The sequence below is a fragment of the Pocillopora damicornis genome, chromosome 1, assembly GCF_964200805.1.
Source record: "Pocillopora damicornis chromosome 1, jaPocDami1.2, whole genome shotgun sequence".
Lineage (NCBI taxonomy): Eukaryota > Metazoa > Cnidaria > Anthozoa > Scleractinia > Pocilloporidae > Pocillopora > Pocillopora damicornis.
In genome coordinates, this window is record NC_142670.1 from 18,632,245 (window position 1) to 18,655,449 (window position 23,205).

Sequence of the window (23,205 nt, forward strand, 5' to 3'; positions counted from 1 at the left end):
ACCACTTAAAAATAAAAAAAAAATTACGTGATTTGTTCTTATAAATGATCGATCTAAATATGCGAAGCGAAAAAGTTCTTTAAACAAGAATTTTGTGAAAAAACGAGCAATTTATGATAGTTAATCAAAAAGTAGGCCTTCGAGCGCAGAACGGATTTTCGCACGGGAAAAATTTAGTTTTCATTATTTCGGGAAATCAAGGTTGCTTCGTATTCTTTTAGACTAAGACCGATTCAGGGGAATAGTTTGAGAGAGATCAATTGTTTTAAACCGAAATGCACCGGTCCGCTTCTAGAGAGACTGCGACTTAAAGCTCCAGAAACCATATTCTACTGGGAGATGTGGCAGCGCATTGAAGTTGCCCTGCCCTGAACTCACCGTAGCGAATAATCTCTGACAGCTGTTGTTTTAGAAACTATCAAATTGTTCTAACTCGACATATTAACAGTACTACAAGCTTCTGAATTTACGGTATTTTTCAGAAATATTAAGACAACTAAAACTGAGTAAATTGAATAGCGCGTTCAACCACTTCATTTTTTTTTTCCTACGAAATTTACTATTCGAACCAAAGAGGAAGAATTGTACACTTGTTTTATGATAGAAATAATAATGATAATAATTAAAAAGGCACAAAAACGAGAAAGCAAAGGAAGCCCAGACATTGAAAAGTTTCTCTTAACCAGCCTCGTTTCCATATTCTTGAGGGTCTCCAAATGGCCTTGAGCCGCATTTTTTTACAAAAATAGATTTCAATCTTAAAATATCTCTTTCATGATCAAAATTAAGTTTATATGCAAAATTTGAGCCAAATCAGTGGGCCTGTCTGTCCGCAGCTTTTCGATCTGGCTTCTTTTTTATGGACTATCGCTTTTGATAAGGTCGAACCAACAGTTGAACAAGGATATTTTATCAAATCGCTCGGTTCAGGAAAAATCGTTCACTACATACATCACCGGGAACTTCGAATTGAACTTTTCGAATTCAATCACAAAAAGGGCAAAATCACGAAAATTGTATAAGCTATTTCAAATGCTCTTTGCATAAACTATTGTTTGTGTTTTCACCCTATTTTATAATGGTAAGGAAAAGCCCATTTAAGAAACTCGAATATCATGTTGTTTCACATGCCGACATTGAAATCTTTCCTGTGGAAAATAATAGATTGACGAATGTATTACTTACGGATGGATGTCTTAAAAGAAATTTGCGCCTGATAAGCGAAACTAAATAATGGAGCTGATAGATTTACCTGAAAATATAAATACGTTGCTGTACTATGAGCAACATGGGCTCTTACCAAAAACATTTCTTGTCACTTGAAGATATTGATGATAATGATAATACGTTTATATCAGTAACGCGCCTGAAGACTAACTGTCGTCATTTGTTGACAGACATTTGGAGAACGACCAGTTGGAGAATTTGCCAAAAGACATATTTATGAACAATACCAATCTAAGAGGGCTGTAAGTCAAAAGTGAAGACTATTTTTTTTCTAATTTTAATCATGCAGGCCATGCAAAGAGACGATGAGGAGAAATTACAGGGATAATTGTAATAGTTACAACATTGCAATGATCAGACATATTCACCAAAGTCACAAAGTGTATTATTGTTTTAAAAAATATCAATAGCTAAGGCTAAGCTTTTTAGTCATCGATCAGACAAACTTTATGATGTATCCACCCAGTCCATCAGTTCTCAGCCTAACTTGCCTCCGAGCATTAGTGTGGAAGGAAGGGGCGGGGAGGAAGGTTGGGTAGCCACTGGAGAGTTACATCTTCCATGCCAGGAAAAGGGAGTTCGTCCGCTCGCGCTTGATTCTAAATCTTGGATAAGTTCGTTACAGAAAATAAACAAGTAACATGAATAGGCAATAACTTTTTTTGGATACTTTCTAAAGCTATGCAAAGCCTTAATTGTGTCTAACGTTTGCATAACCTTCTTGGATTCTCCCAGCTTCCCTTCGTGTTTAGATGAGAATATATAAACACAGAAAAAGCTCTCTGCCGTTCAAATGTAGAATTGACGGAATCCACGAGATTTGGTCCGAACGTTGCTAGAACAATGAAGGAAAAAAAACGATGTCAGCCTTTTTTTTTCTTTTTCGCCGCAAATATTCTATTGACAGCCTAGGAACGCATCTGGTTTGCAAATGTTTCGGTGCTTAAACTCGGCAGCTCAATTTAAAGAAAATTAAGAGCTAATGTCAACGTGCATCAGACAAACAGCGGCAAGTCACCCAAAATTTGCTTTCACTCCTACTTTCATGTTTGGTAGCCCAATATGTCCTAATGATTGTGGTGTAGGTTTTTCTGTGGAAATATGTTTTATTTTTCGAGAAATAATTTTTTTAGTTTTACCGCTCAAATACGCAAATTTTCACCATGAATATTACCCGAGTTGTGTGACCTCATGTAACGAATTTACGTGACCTTCGGTATTTCTGTCAACATAATCCTTTGTTTTATCATCTAAACTTAATCCTCTGTCATTACTAAAGCTCGCAAAGAATTAATTAGGTTTTGGTGAATATTTTTGTCCGACATACTTTTCCCATGTCGAAAAGTAGCATCAAAACAAAGACAGTTTTAACAATGACCGATATGACAGAATCTACTGAGTTTCCAGATTTAAAACACAAAAGCATGGTTATAAAGTTACTGTAAAAACTGAAGGAGTGAACAAAATCGTTAAATATCTAATATACTTTTTTTATTTACTGACAGTCTATTTACCAAACTTTATTCCTTTTATTCCTATTTCTTTGACTGTTGTCACCTAACCTGTTTGTTAATGCATTATTCTGGGCAGATAGATGATTTTCTAGTCTCCGTTTTATGCCCTCTTTAGGCTCCCCATAATTAGTGAAGTTTATATGCTAAGATTAGCCACATTTAAAATAATTTAGAAGGCAGTTTTCTTGAACAATGGCTGACTCTGTTCAATTAACTGACCCATAATTTTTTGTGTGAAATGATAGACTAATTGTGCCATCTTTGTGTTTTGAAAACAAGTTTTCTCAAGTCTGTGAATAAGAGTCCTTCTCTTTCCTCTACATTTTGTATTAATGCGAGCGGCTATATGATTCCATTGCTCACTAAAAAATGGCGAGTCAAACTTTCTTTGTAAAACGGGCACAAGAAAGCCTAATTTTTCGCTGTCCAGCTGGTGGAAACCTTTAGTTCTCGACGTGTTGCATCTTACCATCTCCTAAGAATGAGTAATTGCATTTTGAAACTTGATAATGAACGACTACGAAGCGTCTGCTTGTTCCTTTGCGCGTGTAAACATATTGTAGTGTAAATGACCTAACTATGGAAACCAAAAGCAAGTGAATACACGCACAGGGTCCAGAGGAGTTTGAAAATTTAAGTTCGCTGAGTTTGCGAGCTAAAAAAGACTCGTTAGTACCTTCGACCATGTTAATTTTAATTATCCTCACGTTAAATTTGCGTTGCGCAAGGTATATACCGCAGTGCTAAAGACGAAGAGCTCGTAAGATGCCAAGATTAGCGTTCAATTGTAGGTTGTTCCACGGCTGGTGAGCGCGTACGATTTTTAATCACAACGAGTGAATAAAATTCGCACAAGTGAACCAACCGTGAAATAACTTATTTATCATATACGTTCCTGGATTTATAAGCGAACAGAACTCAAAGATAAACATATCTTTATTTTCTTTCTAAGGAAAACAACGCGCGGTCAAGCCCTCACAGTTCGAGAGTTGCACTGAAATGGCTTCCTTGTAAAATACTTTACATTTAAATTATCGAGCAAAAATGCCGTTAAAAGGCAGAGCTAGTAAGAATGAAATAAGACATTCGGAAAATATGTCGAAAAACCCGAGACTTCATTTTTTGTTGCTTATGAGGACCCGCATGCTTGAATTGACAAACACCAGTAAGAATCCGAACCAAGAGGTTTGATTCTTTTGTAAGTTTTGCTAGGGTTTTCCTCTCACACTGAAAGTGTGGGCGATTTAAAGTGTTTATTGCCGCACCTATATGTCCTCCGCTTAGAACAGCGCCCGGAAAAAAGAGAAACGGGCTGCTCTGCTGGTTCCTTGCTTTGCTGAGAAAAAAATGGACGAAATGTTGGATAAGTGAGATCGTCAAACTCGTGCTTTCTTTTCTCCGGAATAGAACAGCCAGACTGGGGAGTTATATTTCTCGAACTCATTCCAGTGAGAGTGTGACTCATATTCAACTGTTGTTTCTGTGAGACGGTAGAGTACCGAGTGATACTTTGAACGTTTTTGTGTCCTGACAGTTGCATAATAGCAGTTGGCGGTACGTCGTTGTTGCAAGATTTTACATTGAGTACTGTCAAAGTAAACGGTGCATCGTTGGTTTCCATTTCCACGGGTCGCTTTTCTGCGTAGACTTTGTAGGCTTTTACTGGACATTTCTGGTTGTTCGGCACAGAAAACATTTTCGGTGCAATGGCTCTTACATTCCATGGATCGTTTCTTGAACGAGTTTTGGTTTGTCTTTCATTGAATTCGAGGTACTCCTGCCCTGTGGAAGTTTTGAAAAAGTTTTACGTCTCCCCTTGAAAACATTTGTCTATGCTCCCTTCAGCCTAGTAACTTAAAATGGATTATGTTGTTGAGCCATACCGTGTTTAAAAGCGCTTCTGCCGTGGAACTTCCCAAGAGATCCTTTTCAAACAGAACTTGAATATCTTCCTCACTTAAAGCAGCAGAAGCATTAGACTTGTTGCCCATACCTTTCCGTTTTAGATCCCTTTGCTTTGACTGAAGCGCTTTCCGAGTTTGCTCGAACTGGACGTTTTTCATAAGGCAAAGTCCATAGTATATTTTTCTTCGAATGGCGCTGAAAACTGGCGAAGAAAGTCCTTAGGGAATTAGGCTCGTATTCCTCGTTGTGTTCTTTTTTGCGAACCGTCACGAACTCGCTGAGAAACTTGTTCAGCTTGAGGAGTCATTCGTCCATTCGTCTCGTCTTGCCTTTCAAAACAAGAAATTCATTGAACAGAGCAGCGTCGTGTTTTTTGTTTGGTTTTTTTTTGGTGTTTTTCCTCATAAGGCAAAATCCATAGTTTTTTTTTCTTCAAATGGCGCTAAAAGCTAGCGAAAAATGCCCTTAAGGAATTAGGTTCGTATTCCTAGTTGTCTTCTTTTCTGCGAACCGTTAGAAGGAACTAAACTTGTTCAGCGCTTGAGGGGTCATTCGTTCATTTGCCTCGTCTTGCCTTTCAAAACAAGAAATTCACGGAACAGTGCAACATATTGTTTAGCCTTTTTCTTAGTGTTCTCATTTTCTGTCCGTCTATGAACTCTTCTTCTGATAAATCTAGGCTCTGAAAACGATTAGTCTGATTTGAAGCCATCTTTCTTTAAAAAAAAATGCGCCTAAGCTCTTAGAAATGTGCTGTTTGTCAGTCAAGAGGAGCGGCGAGCTAGCGAAACGGTTTTTTTTATCAGTGAAAATAATGATAATCGTATGACCAATCAGCTGGCGTCTCTAGCGCGAAGAAACTATTTTTGTCTCGATGAATTTTGACGCGTAAATCTCAGTATGTATATAATGATGAATGATACGCGGCTTCCCTCGAAGAGCTTCGTTTTGCGCCGGCTAACCAGCGGTTATTTGTTTTAAAATTGCCGACTTGCATGGAGTGACAAACAGCGACCGTGTCGTTAAGGGGACATGGAGGCGGTAATCCGTTGCTAGGATTGATAGGGCTTATTAACTGCGTGAAGCGATAAGGATTTATATTTTACGCGGTAAGGATTAACTTTTAAAACAGTAATTCATGAGTTCAAACTGAGCTCCTCTGGACCTTGTGAAACACGTCGTGCTCACTGAATTCCTCCTGAAAATCCTGAGGGAAAGTGATTTGTCGTGAGTGTTTCCTTTTTTATTACAACTTTCGAATAGGACAGGAGATCTTCATTTTCGCTTATATTCTGTTAGTAACATACTTGACAAACGCAAGTGAAAAATTAAGCTGGGTTGTAAAAGATAAGCTAGCGTGTTAAGGGAAAAAAGGAACTTAGCGTGTTAAAAAAAAAAATCTAGCGAGTTATAGATTCAAAGCTGTACCGCGCTGGCCAGATAGGAAAAATGGCTACCAACATGCTTTTCATAAGCAATTATTTTTAGGTGCATATCTGCACGGTAATTGTGTTATGCTATTGGCGTGCGAGCGTGTTATAACGTGCCTTGTGGGTGCGTTCACCTTATTCCCTGAAATCCGTAGAAATGAATAATTCTGATAATGATTTGTCATAGGAAACAAAACCAGGCAATGGGGAAAAAGGTTTTTCTCTGTGCTGATATCCATTATTTCGAGCGCTTAAATTAGGTTTGTTTCCATTGCGTCCTTTTTCCAAGCCTTTTGGGTATAGAATATTGTAAAGTCTCTGAGGGGTGGCTGGAATATTTAGGGGATGAGAAATATATACAACATTGAACCAGACAAATTGCTTTGTTTTTAGAGAGAGGATTCTTGCGTTCATAAATGTAAAGAAAGTTTTATGAACAGAAAAGTGTAAGATATGATTTAGAATGGAATATGAAAGTAGCCTCAAACATAAATTTTATAACAAAAAGTTTCTCTGAATCTCGCTGTGAATGACTTTGCATCGGCGATTTTTTTCAATAAATTTAAGTTTGAAGATTTAGATATATGAAAATTCACATATTTGCACTGCGGTGGAAAGATGAAATTAGAAGATCCTCGCAGCTAAGAACACTACTGAAACTAGTAGTTGTGAGTAGGACCTGAAAAAAAAAATTTCAGGCCCGTACGGGATTTGAACCCATGACCTCTGCGATACCGGTGCAGCGCTCTACCAATTGAGCTAACAAGCCAACTGGGAGCTGGTCAATGAATTGGGTACAAATAAACATCCGAGTGAATGAAGATTTAGATATATGAAAATTCACATATTTGCACTGCGGTGGAAAGATGAAATTAGAAGATCCTCGCAGCTAAGAACACTACTGAAACTAATAGTTGTAAGTAGGACCTGAAAAAAATTTCAGGCCCGTACGGGATTTGAACCCATGACCTCTGCGATACCGGTGCAGCGCTCTACCAATTGAGCTAACAAGCCAACTGGGAGCTGGTCAATGAATTGGGTACAAATAAACATCCGAGTGAATGAAGATTTAGATATATGAAAATTCACATATTTGCTCTGCGGTGGAAAGATGAAATTAGAAGATCCTCGCAGCTAAGAACACTACTGAAACTAGTAGTTGTAAGTAGGACCTGAAAAAAAATTCTTAGCTGCGAGGATCTTCTAATTTCATCTTTCCACCGCAGTGCAAATATGTGAATTTTCATATATCTAAATCTTCATTCACTCGGATGTTTATTTGTACCCAATTCATTGACCAGCTCCCAGTTAGCTTGTTAGCTCAATTGGTAGAGCGCTGCACCGGTATCGCAGAGGTCATGGGTTCAAATCCCGTACGGGCCTGAAATTTTTTTCAGGTCCTACTTACAACTACTAGTTTCAGTAGTGTTCTTAGCTGCGAGGATCTTCTAATTTCAAATTTAAGTTTATTACCTGAACAAGCCATTTAAAACAAAAGCAAAAAAGGGAAAAAAATAATAATAGTAAATGTAATATGCAGTCGAGTTATGAAGAAAAAACAGAATCTACCGAGCTTCAAGCTTTTAAAAGACAAAAGGATGGTTATAAAGTTACTTTAGTAATTTATGACAATAAACGGTGGCGACCAGTACGTACACCACGTGTATTTCATAGTTGCTAGCATGTAAATTCTGCCGGACTTTGAGTTCTTCTCAAGATGGAACAACAAAAATGTACAAGTAAATATTTACAGTAACTTTATAACCATCCTTTTGTCTTTTAAAAGCTAGAAGCTCAGTAGATTCTGTCATGTCGGTCATTGTTAAAACTGTCTTTGTTTTGAGCTACTTTTCGACATGTGAAAGTATGTCGGACAAAATTATTCACCAAAAAATAGATATTTCTTTGCCAGCTTCAACAATGATAGAGGATTAATTTTTGAGGATAAAACAAAGGATTATGTTGACAGAAATACCGAAGGTAAAGTAAATTCATGACACGAGGTCACAACTCGGGTAATATTCACGGTGAAAATTTGCATATTTGAGCGGTCGAACGAGAAAAGTCATTTCTCGAAAACTAAAATATATTTTCACAAAAAAACTGCACCACAATTATCAGGACATATTGGGCTACAAACTATGAAAGTAAGAGTGAAAACGAATTTAATTGTACTTGCCTCCTTCGTCTCACGAGAGGAAATAACAGTTGATGAACAACTGTCAGAAGCTGGAACAAGCTCCTCCGCTTGCAGATGATATAAAGCCCGGTTTATTGAGAAAAGACAAAAGAAATAGCAATCTTTTATTTCCTGCTGTGGATTCAAGGCATTTTGTAGGAGCATGGGCTAAAAGCAACGAGATAAATCAAGCAAAGAAGCAAGCGTGTGGTGCAGTGGTAGCGCTTGCGCTCTCTTAATAGGCTTTGTGGGGTTCGATTCCCTCTCACAACGAGAACGCCACTTTTTTTCCTTTATCTGAAGGAGTGAACAAAACAATTAGATATCTAATAAACTTTTTTTTATTAACTGACAGTCTATTTATCAAACTTCATTCCTTTGACTGTCGTCACCTAACCTGTTAGTAAATGCATTATTTTGGGCAGATAAATGATTTTCTAGTCCGCGTTTTATGCCTTATTTACGCTCTACATAATTACTAAAGTTTATGTGCTAAGATTAGCCACATTTAGAATAACTTAGAACGCGACTTTGTTGAACCATAGCTAACTCTGTTTAATTAACTGACCCATCATTTTTTGTGGGAAATGATAGACTAATCGTGCCATCTTTGTGTTTTCAAAACAAGTTTTCTCAAGTCTGTGAATAAGAGTCCTTTCCTCTAAATTTCGTATTAATGCGAGCGGCCATCTGATTCCATTGCTCACTAAAAAATGGCGAATCAAACTTTCCAGTGAGAGTGTGAGACATGTTCAACTGTTGTTTCTGTGAGACAGTAGAGTAGCTAGTGATACTTTGAACGTTTTTGTGTCCTGACAGTTGCATAATATCAATTGGCAGCAAGTGGTTGTTTCCAGATTTTACATTATTTACTGCCAAAGTAAAACGGTGCATCGTCGGTTTTCATTTCCGCGGGTCGCTTTCTGCGTAGACTTTGTAGGCCTTTACTGGACATTTCTGGTTGTTCGGCATGGCAAAAGTTTTCGGTGCAATAGCTCTTACATTCCGTGGATCGTTTCCTGAACGAGTTTTGGTTTCTCTTTCATTGAATTCGAGGTACTCCTGCCCTGTGGAAGTTTTGACAAAGTTTTACGTCTCCCCTTGAACACATTTCTCTATGTCTCTTGCAGCCTAGTATACCAAAATAGATTGTGTTGTTGAACCATACCGTGTTTAAAAGCGCTTCTGCCGTGGAACTTCCCAAGAGATCCTTTTCAAACAGAACTTGAACATTTTCCTCACTTAAAGCAGCAGAAGCATTAGGCTTGTTGCTCATGCCTTTCCATTTTAGATCCCTTTGCTTTGACTGAAGCGCTTTCCGAGTTTTCTCGAACTGGACGTTTTTCATAAGGCAAAGTCCATAGTTGATTTTTCTTCGAATGGCGCTGAAAGGCAGCGAAAAATGCCGTTAAGGAATTAGGCTCGTATTCCTAGTTGTCTTCTTTTTTGCGAACCGTTATAAGGAACTCGTTGACAAACTTGTTCAGCGCTGGAGGAGTCATTGGTTCATTTGCCTCGTCTCCCCTTTCAAAGCAAGAAATTCATAGAACAGAGCAACAAATTGTTTAGTCTTTTTCTTGGTGTTTTCATTTTCCTGTCCGTCTATGAACTCCTCTACTGATAAATCTAGCCTCTGAAAACGGTTAGTCTGATTTGAAGCCATCTTTCTTAAAAAATGCGTCGTTGTCAGTGTGATAGTGGCTTTATAAGGGTCGTAGTAATGTATATCACATCCAACAAACTTTGTGGCCTCATTCAATGCACGTATGTAGCGATAAATGAAATTACGAATTACGGCGCCACCGTCACTCCGCCAATGAATTGTTAATACGTTTGTGTTTTGAGCGTAGCGCTGGTGGGTATTATTGTACGTCATTTTTCATCTAATTGTAAATTTATTCCGATTTCTTCGAGAAGTTGACATCCTCCAGGTGTAGCGTGAGATTTTTAAGGTGAACGCACAAGAAGATAACACTGAGCGCCGAAGGCCATCCAAAGTAATGAATCTAGGAGCATGCTCCTACAGAAGATTTTAAATCTAGGGTCTCGAAAGTGCCATTTCCTGCATTTTTCATTTGAATACTGAGTGATGAAGAAAAGAATAGGTCGCTTAGGACGAAGAGTCAACTTTCGGCAGATGGGATTGAGAATTTTCTCTTCTAAATGCTGTTTTATGGCATCAACAAGCATTAAGAAGCTTCAAAGTGCTCAATACAGGCGTCAACAATAAGTAGATTAGATATATAATTAAGTCCGCTCTTTGTGCGGTGTTGTTTGTAATTTTCTAAAATGAGCCCGCTCTGCTGAAAAAATTTAACCGAAATCACAAAATATTTTTGAATTTACTTACTCCTCTCTCTTATTTTAGTTATTCTGAATAAAAATGTCATCGGGAACAAGTTGGACTTTTAAGCAGAGGCGAGATTGAAAGTTGCACGTTTACGGTCATGACAGCAGAGGCAAATAGGTGTTAAGCGAAAAAATAATTTTCAGTGTCAAAAACCATTGTTCTTATAAATGATCGATCTAAATATGCGAAGCGAAAAAGTTCTTCAAACAAACATTTTGTGAAAAAACGAGCCATTTATGATGGTTAACACTATCAAAAATAGGCCTTCAAGCGCAGAACCGATTTTCCCACGGGAAAAATTTATTTGTCATTATTTCGGGAAATCAAGGTTGCTTAGTATACTTTCAGACTAAGACTGATTCATGGGAATAGTTTGAAAGAGATCAATTTTTTTCAACCGAAATGCACCGGTCCGCCTCTAGGTAGACTGCGACTTAAATCTCCAGAAACCTTATCGGCATATTCTACTGGGAGATATGGCAGTGCATTGAAGTTGCCCTGCTCTGAACTCACTGTAGCGAATAATCTCTAACAGCTGTTGTTTTAGAAACTTACAAATTGTTCTAACTCGACATATGTACAGCACTGCAAGCTTCTGAACTTACGGTATTTTTCAGGAATATAAAAACACCTAAAACTGAGTAAAGTTAATAGCGCGCTCAAACACTTTCTTTTTTTTTTTTTCCTACGAAATTTAATATTCAAACCAAAGAGGAAGAATTGCACACTTGTTTTATGATAGAAATAATAATGATAATAATAAAAAAGACACAAAAATGAGAAAGCAAAGGAAGCCCAGGCATTGAAAAGTTTCTCTTAACCAGCCTCGTTCCGAAGTTCATGAGGGTCTCCAAATGGCCTTGAGCCTTATTTTTTTACAAAAATAGATTTCAACCCTAAAAAATATCTCTTTCATGATCAAAATCCTTAACCCATTTTGCATGCAAAATTTGAGCCAAATCAGTGGGCCTGTCTGTCCGCAGCTTTTCGATCTGGCTTCTTTTTTATGGACTATCGCTTTTGAAAAGGCTGAACCAACACTGGAACAAGGAAATTTTATCAGATCGCTCGGTTCAGGAAAAATCGTTCGCTACATACATCACAGGGAACTTGTGATTGACATTTTCGAGCTCAATCACAGAAAGGGCAAAATTACGACAATTGTCTAAGCTATTTCAAATGCTCTTTGGATAAACTATTGTTTGTGTTTTCCCCTCATTTTATAATGGTAAGGAAAAACCCATTTAAGAAACTCGAATATCATGTTGTTTCCCATGCCGACATCGAAATCTTTTCTGTGGAAAATGATAGATTGACGAATGTTTTACTTATGGATGGATGTCTTGGAAGACATTCGCGCCTGATGAGCGAAACTAAATAATGGAGTTGACAGATTTACCTGAAAATATAAATACGTTGCTGTACTATGAGCAACATGGGCTCTTATCAAAAACATTTCTTGTCACTTGAAGATATTGATGATAATGACAATACGTTTATATCAGTAATGCGGTTGAAGACCAACTATCGTCATTTGTTGACAGGTACTTGGACAACAACCAGTTGGAGAATTTGCCAAAAGACATATTTATGAACAATATCAACCTAGGAAGGCTGTAAGTTAACAGTGAAGACTATTTTTTCTAATTTTAATCATGCAGGCAATGTACAGGGACGATGAGCAGGGACAACGAAAGACTTACAGGGATAATTGTAACAGTTACAAAGTTGCAATGATCAGACATATTCACCAAAGTCACAAGGTGTATTATTGTTTTAAACTAATATCAATAGCGAAGGTTAGGATTTTTAGTCATCAATCAGACAAACTTTACGATGTATCCACCCAGTTCATCAGTTCTCAACCTAACTAGCCTCCGAGGATTAGGGTGGAAGGAAGAGGCGGGGAGGAAGGTTGGGTAGCCACTGGGGGATTATATCTTCCATGCCAGGAGAAGGGAGTTCGTCCACTCGCGCTTGATTCTAAATCTTGGATAAGTTCGTTACAGAAAGTAAACAAGAACATGAATTGGCAAGAATTTTTTTTAATACTTTCTAAAGCTATGCAAACCCTTAGTTGTGTCTAACGTTTGCATAACTTTCTTGAACTCTCCCAGCTTCCGTTTGTGTTTAGATGAGGATATTTAAGCAAAGGAAAAGCTCTCTGCCGTTTAAATATAGAATCGATGGAATCCGCGAGATTTGGTCCAGACGATGCTGGAACAATGAAGGAAAAAAAAACCATGTTAGCCATTTGTTTTTTCTTTTTTGCTACAAATATCCTATTTGCAGCCTCGGAACGCATCTGGTTTTCAAATTTTTCGGTGCTTGAGCTCAATTTAAAGAAAATTAAGAGCTAAATGTCAACATGCATCAGACAAACAGCGGCAAGTCACCCAAAATTTGCTTTCACTCCTACTTTTATTTTGGTAGCCCAATATGTCCTAATAATTATGATGTAGTTTTTTGGTGAAAATATATTTTAGTTTTCGAGAAATAATTTTTTTAGTTTGACCGCTCAAATATGCAAATTTTGACCGTGAATAGTACCCGAGTTGTTTGTCCTCGTGTAACGAATTTACTTGACCACCGGTATTTCTGTCAACATAATCCTCTGCTTTATCATCTAAACTTAATTCCCTGTCATTACTGAAGCTGGCAAAGAAATAGTTAGATTTTGGTGAATACTTTTGTCCGACATACTTTTCCTATGTTGAAAAGTAGCATCAAAACAAAGACAGTTTTACCAATGACCGGTATGACAGAATCTACTGAGCTTTTACATTTAAAAGAAAAAAGCATGGTTATAAAGTATTGCAAATATTTCCTTGTGTTGTTCTATCTTGAGAAGAACTCAAAGTCGGCAAAATTTACTTACTAGCGACTATGAAATAAACAAGGCCATATATCTACTCCTTCTTATTATATCAGTTACATGACAAGCGTGACAGATATATATGGATTCAAAGATGAATCAACCTCCGAAATATCAAGAGATGTTTTTTTTTTCCTCTTTGAACGATATCTAGAAAAACCTTGCAGGAATTATTGCATTCAGAAATCTAAAATGTGCAGTTCCATCAATGATTCCTTTGCAGGCGGAAGTCAAAGAATGTCAACAAAAGTTAATTTGATTGACAAGCTACATACTGATTTAGCTAACTGATCTGTTGTGTAAGCGTCTGATCTTAGATGATAATATGGAGTTTTGCTGTTCATTTAAATCGTTCGCTAGTGGAACTTGTGGGTTTAGTTATCGAGAAGACCGAAGTTGCATATCTCAAGTCGTTCCCTTGTGTAGTTGTCAAAAAGACATTTCAAGTCACTTGCAGAGTTGCAAGTTTTCAATTATTTTGTCGGGTGCATCTTCGAGCTGCCAAAAGATATCGATGATTTTACAATTTACCCCACTCATTGATGAAATCTCGGTGTTGGGTGGAGTCGTGATTCCAGTATTAGATATAGAGCGTCTAAAGAAGTGTTCGGCCATAATAAAGGCAGGCTTGAGTCGATTCCGAAAGCAGATAGAGGGATTGGCAAGCTTGTATCACAGATGTACTCAAGACGTCTGAAAAATTCATACAACCTGGCTGCGGTAAGTAGGCTATACTTACTACCTTGTGCAAAATTACGCGTCCCGTCAGAGTTAGGTTTCGATCGGGAATTGGTCAATAGGCTATCAAAAATCCATACAGAGGCAGAGTTTTATATATTAATGTCTGAGCGCTTTGTTGGCCTCCCGCCGTCTGGCGGGAGGCGTAATTGGGCACATGGTGGTAAAGTCCCTTTTATACCAGCTTCTAGACGCTGACAAAACTTTTTTCTCTTCACCAGAAAATCGCATCAAAATTTTTCCTTGCTAAATTTCAAGTGTGCTGCACGTATCAGCACTCACCGGGGGACCCTGATACACAAGAGGGCGGGAGTGGGCGCCGGGAATTGCGAAAACTACCCCTATAAAATTATAAAAGGTACCTGAGTCTTATCCGTGTGGGAGTGGCAGCAACTGGTGTATATCCCTATTCCCCTAGAAAGTACCAATTCAAACACAAAAAAATTAAAAAATCCCCAAAATAAAAACCCTTTTCTTGATATGCTCTGGATGCTCGAGTCAGATCATTAAATTCGTCCCAGTAATGCTTATTTCAGGTTTTTTCTTAAGCGAAAAACACCCTAAAAGGTACCAGCTAGGTCTCTGGTAGTCCACTAAAGTTTGAGACACCGTATGAGCATCTTTACCCATTTCCCATCGCTTTCCCTCCCCCCGTCAGCACCTTTAAACAACAACAACAACAATAAAAGTAATTTGCCAACCACGAGCTGTCAATGTTAATCTCACCTTGTAAAATTCACGTCAAGTGGTTAATTAATAATTAAAAAAAAGCAACAACAACATTCAGGTACTGATCGGTCAAATTGTTATTCTTGACAAAATCTGTCCTTCTTCGAGGCAGGACGGCTGTTCTTTTGAAGTTTTGTTTGTCTTGACATAATTTGGTAGGGATTAAAATAACTGTACGTCTGCATTTGTTAAACAGACTATTCAAGAGCATCTAGAACTCGATGTGTGCGCTTCTAGTGCATTGAGTATTCTTTATTCATAGCCAAAGATCTTGCGATGTCTACTGTTCAAGCTTCTTTTTCTTTTCAAAGAAGCATCAGAATTATTTTCATGTCAAATTTGTTGTAAACTGCTTGCGTGTCACCCTTTGTTTTCACGGTGTCCGACCATGTTTGACTCAAAATGGCACCTCGCTTTGATAAGAATCCTTTTGTTGCTCCTCCTTACTCCCTGAAATTATCACTCGGTATTATAAATAAAACAACGCGAGTAATACATATATATCCAAATTCTGTCATCACGCAAGGTCTCGGACCTGGGCTGGGGGGTTGGCCCCCCAAAAAATCGAGCAGAGCCTTAAAGGAAGTAAAAACATCGTGAAATTAGCAAAAGTCTTCCCCCCCTTCAAAAATCTGATGGTCCGTCCCGTCCCGACTATGCTACTAAAACTGGCATATTATGCTCCTAGAAATTCCATTTTACGCAAAAAAAATTGCTCAAGTTATGCTCGATTCTCAAAATAATGCTACTTTGGTTTCAGAAATGCCTTTTTTAATTTCAAGCAAAACGTAGAAACTCGGGCATCATCTGTGTATCAACAACTGAATAAAGTGAAAAGTGGTTAATTGTTTGCTTATAAAATTTCTGATACAGTCAAACTTGTCCAATGATAAATTGTTAATTAAAGTTTTAAATGCGGAAGCCCAACGAGGAAGTTGCTCCTCGTGCCCACACCTCCATTCGACTTTCTTCTCTTCAGTCGGGATAACAACACCTTCAGCAACAGCCAAATAGGCAGGAAGCTCGGCTTTGAGACCGTCGATGATAACATTACCATCCAGGAAAGGGAATGCTCTCAGAGACTTATACTAATGCATTTGTGGGCTTAAGCCACTGGATCCTAACAGGTTAGAATAGTCTGGCAGCCTTGAATGCTACCACTACACCACAAAGATCGACATTGAACTTTCTCAAAAACCACTTAGTTGCCGGCTCAAAAAAAGCCTTTGCACTCTGTTCAAGTGCTGTTATGTTCTAACCTGGGTCCTCCTCCGCAATTCCAGTTGCAATCATGAGGGGACGCAAATCGTCTGTACTGTAAGTATCCCGAAGAGTCCCCTACATTTTCTTAGACTTTTAATCTAAGAAAATGTATGGGGACTGTAAGGTGTCATAATCCTGTTGCTGCTGACATCGATGTGACAGATAATTGCTTTTGCACTGTTTTCTTTGCCGGCTTATACTTGTCATCAAGTTTCAATAAGACGGCTATCATTTTTCACAAGAATAATGAAGTTTTCGTAAATTGTGAGATCGGATGGGATTAAAATGGGATTAAATCACCTACAGAGCTTGATATGTACTTACAGTACAGACGATTTGCGTCCCCTCATGGCACGGACGTTCGGGAAATAAGGAGCCTGATGAATTTGGGAAACGGCGCTCAGTTTCACCTAACAAGTTAAAAAAGGGATCAGCCCCTTCCAAAAAATGCGTGGCTTTCACAAAATGTTCGCCAACATCAAAAGTAACGGCAAGCTCAAGCTTCAAGGTCATTAGTCGTTGAAAAGGTTGTGGTTATTCATCGTGGTGAATAACAATAAAAGCTATGTTTTTCGTTTGTCTCACGATGTAGTCTCGTGTGATGTAGATCGCGACGTTTCGACTGCATAGTCTTCTTCAGGCGATGAGGTTGACTGGTCATGCGTGATCTTATAAAGCATGATGCTCGGCTGTGATAAGTTGTTTTTCAACGGCTCTGATTAGGGCATTTCGATCCTTGCTGTTCACTCAGTGATTTGATCCCTCGGCGGTCCGCTGTCGCACGGCTCTCCTGTTGTTGTGTTTTCTTATCGTGGGCATCCACGCTTCTGAAATATCTATTCCACTATCCCTGTTGCTGTTGTTAAGGTGAATTCTTATATGAATTGCCTCTTTGACCCTGCGTGTTTAGTAGTGAGGGTCACGATCAATGAACTTTACTTCATTCCAGAGTGGCTTATGTCCGGTGTTGTGGGCATGCTCTGAAACGGCGGAGGTCTCGGTACGGGCGAGTCCAATGTCTCGATCATGCTCTTTAATTCTGTCTTGCATAGGTCCTTCAGATTTACACCTTGCTGCATTCGCAGGGAATCCTGTAAACTACGCCATCTTGTTTAGCCGGGTCGACAGAGTCTTTTGGTCGTACTAACTGAGGTCTTAGCGTAGTCTCCGACTTGAAAACAGCGCGTACGCCTTGTTGTTGTAGGCAACGGCGAAGCTGTTCGCACAGACCTTTGACATAAGGTAAACCGTAGTAGCTTTGAACTCGTTGGCGGGTTGGGCACTGTTGTTCGTTTTGCAGTCTTGGTAAGTTTCTGCAAGAAATAAAAAAGATAACCATTAGAAACCAGAAAAGATGACAGATGTCTTTTCTCCTCGGAGATGACGGAGGGTTTTGTTACGAGACGTTTGGCCCGTTCGTAAAGGCACTTAACAGTACTGCGCATTACTGATTGAGGGTGGTGTGAATCATACGCCAAGTATTGATCGGTGTGCGTGGGCTTCCTGTGTACGCTGGTGGTGAGGCAGCTGTTCGGTTCTCTTAAAACTGCGGTGTCTAGGAAGGCCAGTTTGTAGTCTTCCTTGGTCTCCATGGTGAAGTGGATGGTAGGCTGCTGGTTGTTTAGATGCTGTAAGAAGTCATCTACGTTTTCGCGATCTAGGATGGTAAAGGCATCGTCCACGTACCGCTTCCAGATCCTAGGTTCGTAGGATAATGTAGTTATCGCCTGTTCTTCGAAAATCTCCATGTAGAGTTAGCAATAACAGCGGAAACCGGACTCCCCATGGCGCCGTTTTTTTGCTCGTAAATCGATCCGTTATACTGGAATAAAAAGTGTGAAAAATACTCTTTTAATCACATAATGACAAAAAACTGCTAGCATAATCGGGAAGGGCTTACCCTAAGGTAACTTTTACAAAATTCCAAAATGAGTTTCGTTCCGGAAAGAAATGAACTTCATACCGCGTTTACATTCAAGATAGTTTAGCTTGTTAAAACAAGTATTTATGTCCTCTTCTATCTTTTTCTTTGCCTCCCTCGTCCTAAAGAGGATATATCGTACCGCGATTACATTATACGGGTACAAAAAGTCGTCCAGAATCAGCGTTTCGTTCTGGAATGAAAACCCCGATAAAATCATTCAGAAATGACTCGTTTCGAATAAATTTTACTATGGTATTATGTGACAACCGGGATGAATTCGTTCTTGGACAAAACTCATTCCGATATCATGTAAAAGGCCCCTAAAAGTTTTTATCCCCGAAGCATCACGCTTTGCTCTCCCGTCAGAATACTATAAATTTCAATAGCGTTGAAGTATCAACCCGCTTTTAACTTCTTCGCAGCCACTGAACCAACGATAGGTGACCTCAAATAACACATATTCTAATATTTTAAATTCAGCTTAAACAAAAATATTTATACAAGGTAAATATTCATTTGTGTCGGTATCGATTATTGCGTGACTAACCTATGATGTAAATGGGGGAGGGGAGAACACAACGCAAAATGTAGGCTCTTGGGAAATAGCAATACCCAGGCATATTATAATAATCGAAACAGCTAATAAAATCATAAATAAACCAGGTAAGAGTGTTATGTTAGATTTTTTTTTTACAAATTGTGATTTATGCCAGTAAACGGAGGCGACAGGTAAGCACACCACGTATATTTGATAGTCGCTAGCAAGTAAATTTTGCCGGACTTTGAGTTCCTCTCAAGATAGAACAACACAAATACACAAGGAAATTTTTACAATAACTTTATAACCATCCCTTTATCTTCTAAAATCGGGAAGCTCATTAGATTCTGTCATATCGGTCATTGTTAAAACTGTCTTTGTTTTGATGCTACTTTTCGACACAGGAAAAGTATGTTGGACAAAAGTATTCACCAAAAACTAAAAATTTCTTTGCCAGCTTCAGTAGTGAAAGAGAATTAAGTTTAAATGATAAAACAAAGTTTATGTTGACAGAAATACTGGAGGTCGGTATATTTGTTTCACGAGGTCGCACAACTCGGGTAATAATCACGGTGAAAATTTGCATTTTTGAGCGGTCGAACGAAAAAAGTCCTTTCTCGAAAACGAAAATATATTTTCACAAAAAAGCTACACCACGATTATTAGGACATATTGGGCTACAAATATTAAAGTAGGAGTGAAAACGAATTTTGGGCGACTTGCCAAAATATCTCAATTCTGTTCGATGGATACTGACATCCTCTCTTAGTTGGATCGAAGGAAAATACTGACACACTTCGGCGTTTGATTCTTTGTGAAGACTTTTTGCAAATGTATTTTATCAGAGGCCATGTTTAGTACTCACTTAAATGACGCTCATTTTATTTACTTGCTTCTTTCGACTCACGAGAAGAAATAACAGTTTAATCGATTTATTGCTATGCAGCATGTAGTTGTGTTTTTTAAAAACGGCTTGCGCACGATTTTTTTTTCTTGAAGGCACCCTCAAGTATATGTAAGAACGGTTTATTAGTTTCAAGGGGTGCTATTTTCTGGAATACAATTACATTCAAACATCGGCGTAAAGCAAAACTGAACGATGGACTAGAGATTCGAAACTGAGCAAGAGTCATGAAATAAGGGACTTTTATTTCAAAGCGACATCCGCCTGAACCTTTGATTTAAGTGATGACGATTTTATATATTTTTAATGGTTGCAGTATTCAGTATTTAAGTAACTTGTAAATAATTGCAAACCTCGTACTCAGATGCAGGACCATATAAGCACCAGCTTTAACTATTGTCGTGCTGAAATAAAGTGTATGTATGTATATGTAAATTAGAGTCACAACCGCATTTTTTCATTTGGGACTTACATTGAATTTGGTGAAAATAAATTTGATAATATCACAAGATACTACTCGGTTGTAAGGTCAGGTGAAACGTTTAGCCTACACCCGTGAAAATATTTATGGATTGTGAAACAAAGCTTTGCTACAAAGACGATTGTTGATGAACAACTGTTGGAAGCTGAAACGAGCTCCTCCGCTTGCTGATGATATAAAACCCGGTTACTGAGACAAAAAGAAATAGCAATCTTTTCTTTCTTGCTGTGGAGTCAGGGTATTTCGTAGGAGCATGGGTTAAAGTAAAGAGATAAATCAAGCAAATAGATAGCGCTTAAATTATAAAGTGACAAACTATGATGAGCGTAAAAATTACTTGAGTCTTTCCTTTTCAACAAGAAAAAGGTATCTATGTTAAAAATAGAGTACTTATAGATTAAATAAACCGATCGGACGCTCTCGTGAGCAGTTCGTAATTGGAAAATGTCACGTGAACCGGAAACAAATCGGTACCCACACCTTTCCCTCTTCGTTTGTTTTTGTTTGCTTGTTTGCACAGAGGAATGCCAAAGCTTTTACTTAGTCTGGCTTTTTGTTTTGTTTTTTTTTCGGAGAAGAGGAGTAATAACTTTTTGTCGAGCCCTCTCATATGGGCCTCTCATTCCTTGAACTTTGTTATCGTATACCATACGATTGAAAATACATAGACTTATTTTTGATAGGCTGTTGAACAGCAACCGACTGAAGAATTTACCATCAGGCATTTTCAGTAGCAATACCGATCTGGAGTGGCCGCATGGCTGCAGCTGCATTAACACTTGGACTATGAAATGTCCTTTGAAACATGCATTAGTTCAGGAAAATTTGTTCGCGAAATAGATTACCAAAGAAACATTTGTAAGGAAATTTGTTAACAACTTTATTCTGGGGTAGAATTTCGCCCTTTGAACCCTCTTCCTTAAATCGCTCATTAACAAGTCAAAAATATTCTATGTGGTTCAGTACTCAGGTTTGTGTTTAAATTTTCCTCTAAATATTCTTTTTTGGACGAGAAGATTAAAAATTTAAAAAGAAAAAAGGGAAAAACATGGCAACCCCAATTGCAAATTATTTTGTAATAATTATGGGTTTATTTTAGGCCTTTCTATCAGAACATGAGAACAGAAGTAATAACTTTTTTTAGGGCACTCTTATTCTCTGAACTTTGTTGTTGTATACCATGTAATTCAAATACATTCATTTACTTTTGATAGGCAGTTGAACAACAACCAGTTGAAGAATTTACCATCAAGCATTTTCAGTAACAATACCCAGCTGTACTGGCTGTAAGTTTGGAGTCTTTTTGAATATTGGTGTAAGAGGAACGCATGGAATCCAGCTTCCAAAGCAGACGTTTGAATGCATGGGTGATATCACATATTTTGGTTATCTCCTTATAAAGCTGCATTAACACATTTTCATTTGAAACATGTATCGGTTTAGGAAAATTCGTTTGCGAAATAGATCGTTAAAGAAAAAAATTGTGAGGAAATGTGTTGAAGGAAACATTGGAAGATGGAACTTCCCCCTTAGACCCTTCTCCTTCTCCTTAACTAGTCTCGTTATCAAGTCAACAATGATCCATGCATTTCAGCGTTCATGTCTTTGTTTCAGTTTTCTTGTGATTATTCTTCTTTGCACGCAGAGTTGACAAAAAAAAATTAGCCCAGTGACACTTGGAGCCAATTAAAAAAGTTCGAGCCCAGTTTGAATGAGCCACTCAAAACACTTGAAGTGAAACAACTAATAAAGGGAATTTAAAAGTGTTTCATTCACCCTTCATTTCTCTTCAAGCAGTTATGAAACAATAGTACGGTATGCCATAAATCTACAAACTTCGTTAATATGAAGAAAATGTTTTAGAGGCCAGGAGGGGTTAGTAATCCATTATGCAGTCCTTCCTTAATCCAGACCCCACATTCAAGTGTCTCTGAATCATCTTACCTCGAGTTCAATGGAGTAACAAAATACCACTGGTAAACACCTCCATATATCTCAGTGGTAGATGATTCACGAAGTCCTACGGATTTGTAAAGTTTTTATAGAGATATCCGGGCCCATATAACCGTAATTGAATTAAACTACTGCTGGTTATATTTCTGATAAAGTGGATATAGGGATACAGGCAACATAAAATCCAGGAAAGAAACTTTATTTCTTGAAAATTGGTATTCCATAAGAGAATATGTCTAAAATAGAACACGAAACGTTTTAAATTACAGTTGCGCTCCATAAAGCGCATTTGAACTAAACCAACGGCACCCAGAAATTTGTTAGCGATCATTCTGTGGGGTGCAGTGGTAGCGCTTGCGCTCTCTAAATCGGCGGTGAGGGGTTCGAGTTCCGCCTACCACGAGAACGCCATTTTTTTTTTCTATCTGAAGGAGTGAACAAAATAATTAAATATCTAATATACTTTCTAGATTAGTCAAATTTAAAATAACTTAGAACGCGGTTTTGTTGAACAATGAATAACTCTGTTCAATTAACTAACCCATAATCTTTTGTGGGAAATGATAGACTACTTGTTTCATCTTTGTGTTTTCGAACAAACTAGTTTTCTTAAGTCTGTGAATAAGAGTCCTCCTCTTTGCTCTACATTTTTTAATAATGCGAGCGGCTATGTGATTCCATTGCTCACTAAAAAATGGACACAAGCGGCTTAATTTTCCATTGTCCAACTGGTGGAAACCTTAGCAACTGACGTTTTGCACCTTGCCATCTCGTCGTCCGTAAAGAGAACATCAACAGAAGCAAGGGCGGCAGTAGACAAATCAGTTCCCCCCGCTACAATTATAGTTACTCCGGTTCGCTGCTCATCTTTTGGAGTGTGGCTGCGTGACATTAATCAGTGACGTTCTGGTCAACAGGCTGCAGAAGTGACCTTGTTGGAGCCGTTTCGGCAGGAAACGCGGGCGACAGGCTTTCTTGGTGAATTTCACGGAGTGTACGCAAGACGGGACGCTGAGATTTGGTGGGTTCTTTACTTGATGTGGCTGTTTCCTGGTAAGTCTGGACAGGGGGGCTGCTCTTGAAACTCATCAGAGATGCGTCTGCTCCGGCTCATGCTGGTGGAGATACTTCAGTGCTGTCAACTGTTTAACTACCTCTGACGGGTTCAATATCTGCTCTCGGAGCTCGGTAGTCA

General features: G+C 38.4%; 3 pseudogenes; 1 reads left to right on the forward strand and 2 right to left on the reverse strand.

Annotated features, from left to right (window-relative positions):
- LOC113664212 (uncharacterized) overlaps nucleotides 1-23,205 on the forward strand; it is a 187,467-nt pseudogene that overhangs the window by 127,274 nt on the left and 36,988 nt on the right.
- LOC149052490 (uncharacterized) lies at nucleotides 3,871-5,358 on the reverse strand (annotated as a pseudogene).
- On the reverse strand, nucleotides 9,159-10,131 carry LOC149052491 (uncharacterized; annotated as a pseudogene).